This window comes from Phalaenopsis equestris, unplaced genomic scaffold (genome assembly GCF_001263595.1).
Source record: "Phalaenopsis equestris unplaced genomic scaffold, ASM126359v1 Scaffold000240, whole genome shotgun sequence".
NCBI lineage: Eukaryota > Viridiplantae > Streptophyta > Magnoliopsida > Asparagales > Orchidaceae > Phalaenopsis > Phalaenopsis equestris.
Genome location: NW_018164682.1, coordinates 2,643,531 through 2,654,598, shown reverse-complemented (window position 1 = coordinate 2,654,598; position 11,068 = coordinate 2,643,531).

The window sequence follows — 11,068 nt, the reverse complement described above, 5'->3', positions numbered from 1 at the left end:
ATATTTTAAAACATTAAATTTTATAAATTATAATATATAATAAAATAATAATATTAATATATTAATATACTATAGTAGTAATATACTAATATAGATATATAATATAAGTTATATAATTAATATATAATATTATTTTTATATATTAATATTAGGGATGTCAAACTGGCTCGTCGTTCGCGAACAGCTCGTGTTCGGTTTGTGTTCGGCTCGTTCGTTAAGAAACGAACACGAGCTTATTTCAAACAAACTAAATTTTAAACAAACCGAACACAAACACAAGCTTTGTTCGTTCGTGTTCGGTTCGTTTACACCCCTATATATATATATATTATCATTTGTTTGTGCCACTAATAAAAATTTATTTTGAAGATGCCCCTATTCCCGGGGGATTGGTCAATACTTTGCAAATGTTCCATGTCCTCTATAGTATTTGTTTGTCAATCAAATTATGAGAATTTTTTATTTGTTCAACAATAATATACCATATTCCATTAAACTATCAATAAAATCATATTTTAGTTCAACAGAGAAAAAAAATAAGGATATAAAAATAATAAGAAAATCTTTTTTTTTTTTGTTTTATATCAAGAAAATCTAATTTTTTTCCTTTTACAAAAATTCCTAATTTCTGCCACTTGATATTTGCTTAATTTCATCATCATAAAAAGATAATGATGCCAGTCGCTGGATAGCAACTTTTCAGAGATGAACACATGTGAAGAGTACAACGCCACATCTGACTCGTAAAAGAACTGTACAAAATGTTATGTATGCAAATGCGCCGTTTATAAAACTTAAAATTACGCAATATTTTTATCTTATATTTAATTTCTTAATTATACTTTTATAAAGTCTTAGGTAGGAAAAAATACTACATCAGGACTCCGCATGTAACGTCGTAGAGGTGATCGGTCCGGTAACACCGAAAAATATTCTCATCGTATAATTCAGGTGTCATTGTGTGTTATTCAGATGTTATTATATATTATTCATGTATTTTATTCATAGATGTTATTATATATTATTCATGTATTATTGATATGTTATTGTGTTATTATAACACCGGAAATATTATCAAAACACAATAACACCTGAATAACATACAATAACACCTAAATAACACAGAATAATAGGAGAAAAATATTTTCTTGTGTTACCAGGCCAATCACCTTCACGACATAATTTTATTGGATTCTGCACGTAACTCTACGTGCGGAGTCCTAATGTAATATTTTTTCTCCTTAGGTAGAGCCTAAATCACCGATTCAGCAAAATTGATAGCAAACCATTAAACTGGTTTTGCTTAGTTTAAGAGACACTTGAATCTGCCTTGGAAAATCCTAATGTATTTCTCATAAGAAATCTTTCTTGGATGACGCAGATAATATTTAAGAGTTCAAATTATATAATTTTTTGTAAGTTTATTTTTATTCATAATTTATGTGAAAAAGTAAAGGCAATTATAGCTGCTTTAAAAATAAAAACATTTAAGATAAATTTTGAAGATTTATTGTGTGCTTTTATTTTGAATAAAGCGTTTAACCTTTTTCATATTTATGAAGATAAAAATGAATTTTTGAATATATTTATTTAAAATGAAGGAATTTGCCGGAATTTAAAACTTAAAAATATAATTAGATATGATACACGAACAACAAATTTCAATCATCTGTCATGAATCTCGAGTCATGACACAGATCTTGAGATAATTATTTTGAGTAAGAAACATTTAAAGTTTGATCAAAATTCATTTAGAGCTTTGATTTAAGTAAATTTATGGTCAAACAAGCCAACTCAACGAGATGGACCCAACGACACTAAAATTGGTCTAATATGAGCCAAATAAAACCATATTTTAAACTTTTTCAGGCATTTTTGGAAGGTCAAACAAATTTTGAATCCGGCGAGCTCATACTTAAAACAAGTGTCTCGACAACACGAATTCAACAAGCCAAAGATCACTCAATCTTGATATCATTGGGACACTCAAATATTCGTTAAATATTGTTTGATCAAGGGAATCTCTATAGACCGTCTAATAAGAGTGGCTGAGATTACTTGCTTAATAGCAACCGAGACTTTCTAAATAAACTTCTACCTCTCTCATAAGGTGGAACCTGGATCTGGAAGCCTGAAGAAGACTAAAGCTTGGAGAATGAGTTAAAATCCAACATCACTTTTACACCGACAATCTGGTGAATGTCTCTTGCTCAAGCATTTGTTGACCGTCGCCAGCCCCCTGTTGACCACCACGCTTCGACAGCCATCGATTGCCATCAGGCCCCACCGCTTCTTAAGCCGAAGTATCTTACGAAGCAATTTATGAAGCAATGCATCATCCTGAACGTCATACCGACCATGAAGACAGTGCATTGAAGCCCCAACTACAACTCCTCCATGTGACCCCTCCTTACCGAGGACCATATGTCTTTCCACACACCTATTTTTGTAACCTGAGGGAATATGTAATCTTTTGCAGTCTTTGGGACAATAGACTGTATCCCCTTGGTTTTTCCCTTTTTAAATTTTTCATGTAAAAATTTTCTGGTATTCCCATCCTATCCTATTATTGAAGTGTGCGCTGAGTTCTCCTGTAATACTAAAATATTAATTAAATATTTTTTCATCATGAATTCTCTTGCAGGTTTCAATATATTTTCATAAATACATGTCTAAAAAAAATGTACTTTGTTTTAAAAAAATAAAGCAATACCGTATGTTCTTATTTCGAGAATTCCAGTACATGCGGAATTCTAGGCATAATTTTTTTTAGCAATTTGCGTAGCAATTTAGCTCACATAGAACGATAGTACCGCTCCTTTTTTAACTACTCTTATGTCTAGGGCTGTCAAAAAAGCTCGTTGTTCGTGAATAGTTCGTGTTCGGTTCGTTAATGAGTTTGTGTTCGATTCGTTCGATAAGTAAACGAGACAAACACGAACAATTTTTTTTCGTTCGGTTAGTTAAACGAACCAAACACGAACAGTGATGCGTTTGTTCGTGTTCGAATCGTTATTTTTTGAAATATAAAATAATATAAAATAATTATATATAAAAAATTTATTATATTTTAAAACATTAAATTTTATAAATTATAATATATAATAAAATAATAATAATAATATATTAATATACTATAGTAGTAATATACTAATATAGATATTGTATATTTATATAATATAAGTTATATAATTAATATATAATATTATTTTTATATATTAATGTGTTCGGCTCGTTCGTTAAGAAACGAACACGAGCTTATTTCAAACAAACTAAATTTTAAACGAACCGAACACGAACACAAGCTTTGTTCGTTCGTGTTCGGTTCGTTTACACCCCTACTTATGTCCGTGGGTGTTTACATTATTTTTTCTTTATGTTAGAAGAATATATTCCGAATAAAAAATTAGAGATTTACATACATGCCCACAATCTCTATGTATTTACATATCTAATACCTCAAATTTGATATTTACATTAATACCATTTTACCTATAAGAAAAATTACCTATTTCATTTTAAAATATATAGTAATGATACCTCATCAACAAATTTCACCATTCGGCACATATCTTGAGGCATTTTGACTCAAGATATTTATTTCAGCAATAAACATTCTAACTCGAATTAAAAATCATTCAGAATTTCAATTTTAGCACGCTTGCTATCAAACTGACTGGTTTAGTGAGATGAATCAAATGATATCAAAATTGATCCAATTTGAGTCAAAACAGGTTCAAATCATGGCATTAAAACACTTTTGTAAGCTTTGGTGCTCAATTGGAAGGTCATGTGATTTCAAATCAGACATTTATAATGAAATCGAGTGTCTCAGTGAGATGAATCCAACGATTCCAAGAACACTTTAAGGTACTTATTTATTTCTAAAATGTCATCCAATCAAAAAAATCATTTTGAGTAATCCAATGGAGAGGTTCGAATTACTGCTCTATTTACATAAGATGTCACTCCCAAACTCTATAAATAGTCATATTCCCTTCATGGGCGTGGGAAAGGGGGGTGGTCCTGGACCTAGAGAAGAATGAGTGGAATATGAGAGTGGTTCTATATTAAAAAACATGGTGATAACTCCTTACATCAACTGCTCACAACTGTCATACGTTGTATATTGGCAGGTAATGTCTTTATTGCAACCACCTATTGATGTAACACCATGGCCTTGGTGGCTAACTTACCCTACTAGAACTCCTCATTATAGCCTATGTGGCTCATCGATATTGCAGTATACAACTACGACGTTGGTGGTTAATTAATGATATTATAGTTTTCCACTACGGCCTATGTGGCTACTTGTTGTTATTACAACCTCCAAACTACGGCCTTTGTGGAGAAATAACATTACCGCGGGCCCGTTTGGGGCAGCTTATTTGGTGCGGTGGCATTTTGAAAACGCACCTGACCTATTTGGGCACCTGACCTACACCTGACCTATTTGGGTAAACTGCGTTTTGACAACTTATGTGTTTTGAAAAAACTAAAAATAATGTTTTCACACCGCACCTATCTAGTTGCGGTGACAACTTTCTGACAGCAGTCTAGCTTTTCAAAAAAAATAAAAATTTGTAATAGTTATCGCACCTAGCTTATCAGCATATTATTTTCAATCAACTTATCAGCAGATTATTCAATAAGCTGCAGTTGCCCCAAACAGACGCTGCAACTCTTAACAATGACTTATGTGATCAACTACGACCTATGTGGCTCATTGCTACTATAATTTTCAACTATAACATCTATGACCAACTAATGTTATTGTAACTTCTCATTATGACTTACATGACTAATTACTACTACTGCTTTCAACTATACCTCTATGGTCAATTGCTGTTATTCCAGCTCCCCGCCATGACTTACGATTTACATGGCTCACAATTACTTCAACCCCCCACTAGGTTATTGTGGTCAATTGCTGCTTCTAAAACTACCAATTATGGCCTATATGACCAATAACTACTACTTTCAACTACGACTTCTATGACAAGCTGATGTCATTACAACCATCATCAACAATATTTATGACAAACTACTATCTTTGTACAATCAACTACGACTTTCGTGGCCCGCAATCACTATTATCATCAAGAATTATAGCCCGATTACAACTATTATCCTTGAACTATTGATGTGCACCAATTTTGTAATTCTATCTTCCCTTATTCAAGAGAAGAGTGGACATATTTGCTTACAATTACATAGTAAATTATTTGAATGGTTCTATCCCCATAATTTTTTCCCTTGCTAGGTGTTTGAGTGTAAAAATTTTTGTAACTCCTTTGAATACATTTTTATTATCTGTGTGTGCTAGATTTTTATACAACGCTGAGACGTTAATTTATAATTTTACCTCCACAGATCTTTCAATACAAAGGAGTTTGACATTTTCTTTAGGAAATGAAGTTCCATGGGGTACATCCTTGAAGTCTTGGATGCCAAAACTCAGCTTCATTTCCAAATAATATAAATCTCCCCATTGATGAATGACCTCTTCTGCATCTTTAGAAGAGTATGTGTGAAGAATAGATTAATCTCAAAAGGATATCCTCCGACTTTTACATGGTGTGTGACAACTAATGATTATATGTATTGGAAGAGTGCAGCTACAACAAAATCTATTGATTAGAGGCAGACAATTAACACCCCTCCACATGTAGAAGTTTCTCCTGAAGAAGTGAATCTCCTCCACACTGCTGACTCTTAACATCCATTCAAAAGAAACAAGCTTAACAATAAATCTCCAACATATTTGCAGATCTTAGCTCAAATTTCATGAAATAATTCTCAATTTTTTTCTATTAATTGACATTGTCCTAAAACACCTTATTCCAATATGGTTTAAGCTCCTTAGCATCAATTCTTGGGCATATAAATCATCATGCATGCACAATAAGCTTTTGATATGATCCTTCCTAAAGCTTTCTCTACTACTCTTAAAGGCTAAATGTATATTTAGTTATATCCTCTCCCAAGAGAATCCTTTGTACATGTGGTAAGCTTACTAAATCATTTGCAAAATAATTTATCACAAATTGAATGATTATCAAAATCTTATCACACCCTTTTTGGATTCATCAAATTAAGTGAAAGTTACTAGAAGATAACTTTCAAAGCATTCTCCAATGTAAGGGGGTGTTGGGGGAGCAATCACTCCTGTCTCATAATGTCATTCACATTAATATCTAGAGCACAATTGTAGTAGGGTAGTCATCCTACATCTCATCTCTAACATCAAGATGGTAAGAACCGATTTCAAATTAGGTGGCAACCTTCACTATAGTCTTGAAAGTTCATTCATCTCATCATTCTAAGCATAATTACAGTGGGCTATTCATCACGTGTTTCATTCATATATCAATTCTACAAGAATGAATTCTAGGTAAGACAATTTTCATTACAACTTTAAGAGGATACTCATGTTATCATATGATCACAAGATCAAATACTATTCAGTGCTCTCCAGCTAGAAGACAATCTCTCAGCACCCTCTAATCAAACTAGAGTTTCCTCCTTAACTAGATCAAGAATTTGGCTTCTTCATTGTTCGATATATGGCTTATTTTATAAGTTCATGTGGACAATGCCTCTATTAGGGAAAATATATTCAACATAAATAATTAAAGTTGTTAAATATTACTCTTGAATATGATGAAAGCCATATTTTTAAGAAAAAGATATAGTCCATCTCGACCGAGAAATACATAACATATTTGACACGTCATTTTGGGCTTAATTGGTCCCAAAGAGACCAGTTTTGACCACATCCATAAAAGGCTATAGTCTTCATGTAGAAGTTTTGACTAATAGCCTAGGATAGGTTAAATATTCTTTGTGGATTTCATTTAACTTTTATCCATAATAGGTTAACGTCATCAAACACTCAATTATACAACTTAAAATGGGTCTTGTATTCTTGATGAACTTCATTCGACATTATTTATAACAAGTTAACATTTTCATGCATCTACGATCATATAACTTCAGAAGAGTCTTATATACTTAATGGATTTCATACAAGTTTGTTTATGACATATTGATATCATCAAACATCTTCAACTAAACAATCTCAGACAGGTCTTACATCCTTAGTATATTTCATTCAACTTTTTCCATAACTTATTAAGATCGCCAAGTATCTTTGACTATATAACCTAGATTAAGTCTTGCATCATTGGTTGATTTCATAATTGGTTAACACTGTCAAGAATCATCGAATAAACAACCTAGGACAGGTCTTAAACTCTTGGTGGATTACAATCAACTTCATCTATTAAAGTTACAATTATTGACCAAAGTGCTCTAACTAACAAGCTAGTATAAGTTGTGCATCCATAACTAGGTAGTTGTTTCATCTCCAATAACACAACCCAGGATGGGTTGACCTCTTGGCTAATTATATAATTTTCAAATTGAATATTATATTGCAACATAAAAAATGAAGTGACACTCGATAAGTGTAATATGAGGCTAAGGATATATATTATCACAAGGTGTAAAGAGCTATATCAAGCAGCAAAGAGACATAAACCAACACACTAAATACATCAAATGTTGGACAAGCTATAAATATTGTCTAAATGTCACAAAAGTGTTAAGGAAAAGCTATTAATATAGACATACATACACAAAGTATTAATCTATGTTAAAGTCTCCCTCTCTCGTTAAGGGCATGCTCTTGTACTTAATATCTTAGTTTCTCCCCTTTTCTAAGTAAAAAAGGGAAACTTCAGATGTCTGAATAGGAGGCACGAAAAGGCATTAGCTTTAGTTCATATGTACACCAGTTGGACTCTTTTTCATAAGTCTTAATTGAATTCTCCTACATATTGAACTTTAACTTTATATTCTCTTCTTTAAAAGGTAATTTATTTGCTCTCATTGAAGTTAGATCATGTCTCCCTCCGTTTTTATTGAGCATTCATCAGTTCTTAGCTTTGCTAACAAAGAAAAATCATCATGGTGTATAATTCAGTCTTACATTATGATAGTTAATATCCTAAGGATAACATATGCTTTGCACTAGTATTATACATTTGTTTATACTTGCTAAGAATATATTTGATAATAAAAAAACTCAATGTTACACACCTTTAAGAAAATATCCAACTCATCTTCAGTATGTGTTGGTATCATCCCCTTAATATTCTAGTACTTCCTCAGATTTTTTTTTGGGGATGAGATTCCCCAAGCCTCAACATTTGAAGTGCAAGAAATCTCTTTTAAAAAGCCCAAAAACAACACAAAAAAAATTTCTCCAGAAAGTTCAGTAGCAGAATGAGATAATCGTTCATAAATTGCAACAATGACACAACAAATATTCCTCAGAAAGCGCAACTGGAGCAAAAAAAATTTCTTTAAAAAGCTCAATAATAGCGCAACTCTAGTGCAAAAGAGACACAACAACTAGACAAAGAAACTCGGGGATGTGCAACATCAACACGAAAGGGTCAAAAAAACATTCTAAAGAAACTCCGAGGGTTTACAACTCCAGCAATAAAAAGAGCATAACAAAAAAAGAAGTGAACTCCGAGGATTAAACAAGCTTAGTTCAGAGGGGGCACAACAGTAGGCCAATGGACCCTCCACATATTTATGTACTATATGGCTAAATCATGTCAAAAAAATTCCAAAATCTAGTTTGTTCCACAAAAACCTATCATAGTTTCCCAATCACGATGAATCCAAGACTTCCATGCACTATCCATTACACTCACTCCTAGATTGGTCCCATAATGCATGATCACTCCAAGATTGGTCACAAAACATGTGATCGCTCAACCGAGTGAATGGGTCGTGCAACCTGAGAGACTGGAACCTACACACACCGGCCCACTCTCACTTTTATCTCTAGCCCGCTCATAGTGGCCCAACTAACCTACTATGGTATGCTCTGCCACCACACATCCATCGATCTCTAGACTTGACGGACTTGGGTGGCTTAAGGCAGTGCCCACACCTCTCTTATGTATTTGACTGCCACTGTTTTCGCCGGCCACCACACTGTCGATGACCACTTTTCACTGTCGACCACCTTCCACCATCCATCATCCATCATCATCATCGTTGTCTGTTGTTTATTGTTGGCCGTCGTCTACCAAATGTCTTCCACCATCCATCAGATTATGTCTGTCGTCATTCGTTGTCAGTTGTCAACCGCTGGTCGTGACTGCCCGCTACCTCCATCACTACCTGAAACTTTTTAAAACTTTTGTAAAACTTCAAAAAAAGTTTATTATTTTAGTAATTTTTAGACCATGCAAGCAAATTTACTTTCGAATTAGGAGGCAACCAATACACTGTCAATAATTTTTTTCATTTGACATGAATCTTGAAGTATTTTGGCATGAATATCAAGACATTTTTAGCATGAAATATTCAAACTTAACTTAAAAATCATATACAAATGTGATTTAAGTAAGCTTACAATCAGACCAACCGATAATATGAACGTAATGATACTAAAATTGATCAAATCCGAGTCAAATTAGTCATAGTTTAAGCCATTAAACAACTTTGAAAGCTTTAAGTGATCAATTGGAATGTCAAATGAATTCTAAATCTGACAAGCTTGTAGTTAAATCGAGCATTTTGATGAGATGAGTACAACGAGTCCAAAATCACTCGATTATGACATTATTAAGGTACTTAAATGTTCTTGAATTAGTATTCAATCAAAGGAATCGTTCCAGGTCGTCCAACAGAGTGGTCCAAATTCTTGTCTTATTTACAAGGGATGTCGTTCTCAGACTCTATAAATAGAGCCTACTCCCTTAGTGAGGGGGGACTAAGGACAAAGAGCTAGTAGGAGACTTAAATCTTGAGGAGTGGAATCCGAGAGCCATTTTGGGTTTGAAGACTCGATAATAATTCCCTGCATCAACTACTTACAATCTTTATGTTTAGAATTCGATGAATTTCCTTGGACTCCTAAAGTTCTCTTCTTACATCGTATATGAATAAGTGATGTCTCCATCGTAGCCATCTACCAATGTAGCACCAGCGACAACCTTTGTGGAAAACTGTCGCTACTGTTGCTCTCACTACAACCTATGTGACCAACTACAACCTATGTGGCTCGTTGCGACTACAGTTTTCAATGACAACCTCTACGACCAATTAGCGCTACTATAGTTGCCCACTATAACTTACGTGGCCTGCTGATGCCATTACAATCTACCAAGTACGACTTATGTGGCCATCTAATGCTACTGATGCTCCTTACTATGACTTATGTGACTCATTTCTACTGTAGTTTCCAATTAGTGTCTATGTGGCTAGCTGATGTTGTTGCAACTCCCCACTACGACATATGTGACCAACTAAGACCTATACAACTAATTGTTACCACAACTTCCAATTATGGCCTTAATGGCCAATTGATGTAGCTTCAACTCCTTACTTTAGCCTAACTTCTACATGGCTCATAATTACTGCAGTTTCCTATTATGACCTTTATGACCAACTAATGCTTCCAAAGCTACAAACTACATACTATATGTGGTCAACTATTACTATAACTTTCAACTACAATCTTTATGACAAGTTTATGCTTTTACAACCACAATGTACAACATTTATGATATAATACTTTCTTTGTAGCAACAATTACAACCTCCACAGCCCACTATCGTTATTATCTCCAAGAACTACAACCCGATTGCGACTATTATCACTGAATTATTGTTGTACATCAATTTATAATTTCATCTTTATTAATAGTGGGCCTATGTACTTACAATAACACAGTTGATTATTTTGACTCCCGTGATTTTTTCCAAAGTTATTCACATAAAAAATTTTGGTGGCTTCGCTTACTACTTTTTTATTATATGTGCTTGTGCTAGATTTTCATACAATGCTTAAATGTTAGTTTTTCACTCATCTACTATAGATCTTTTGGCACACAATAAGTAATAATGAGATTTTTATTTGACATAAAAAAATTAAGTAATAAAAATGTAAAAAAAAAATATTAAATATATAAATTTATAAGCATTGTTTGATTATTTTGAACTTGAATGTGATAACATATATGTATGTATGTATATATATA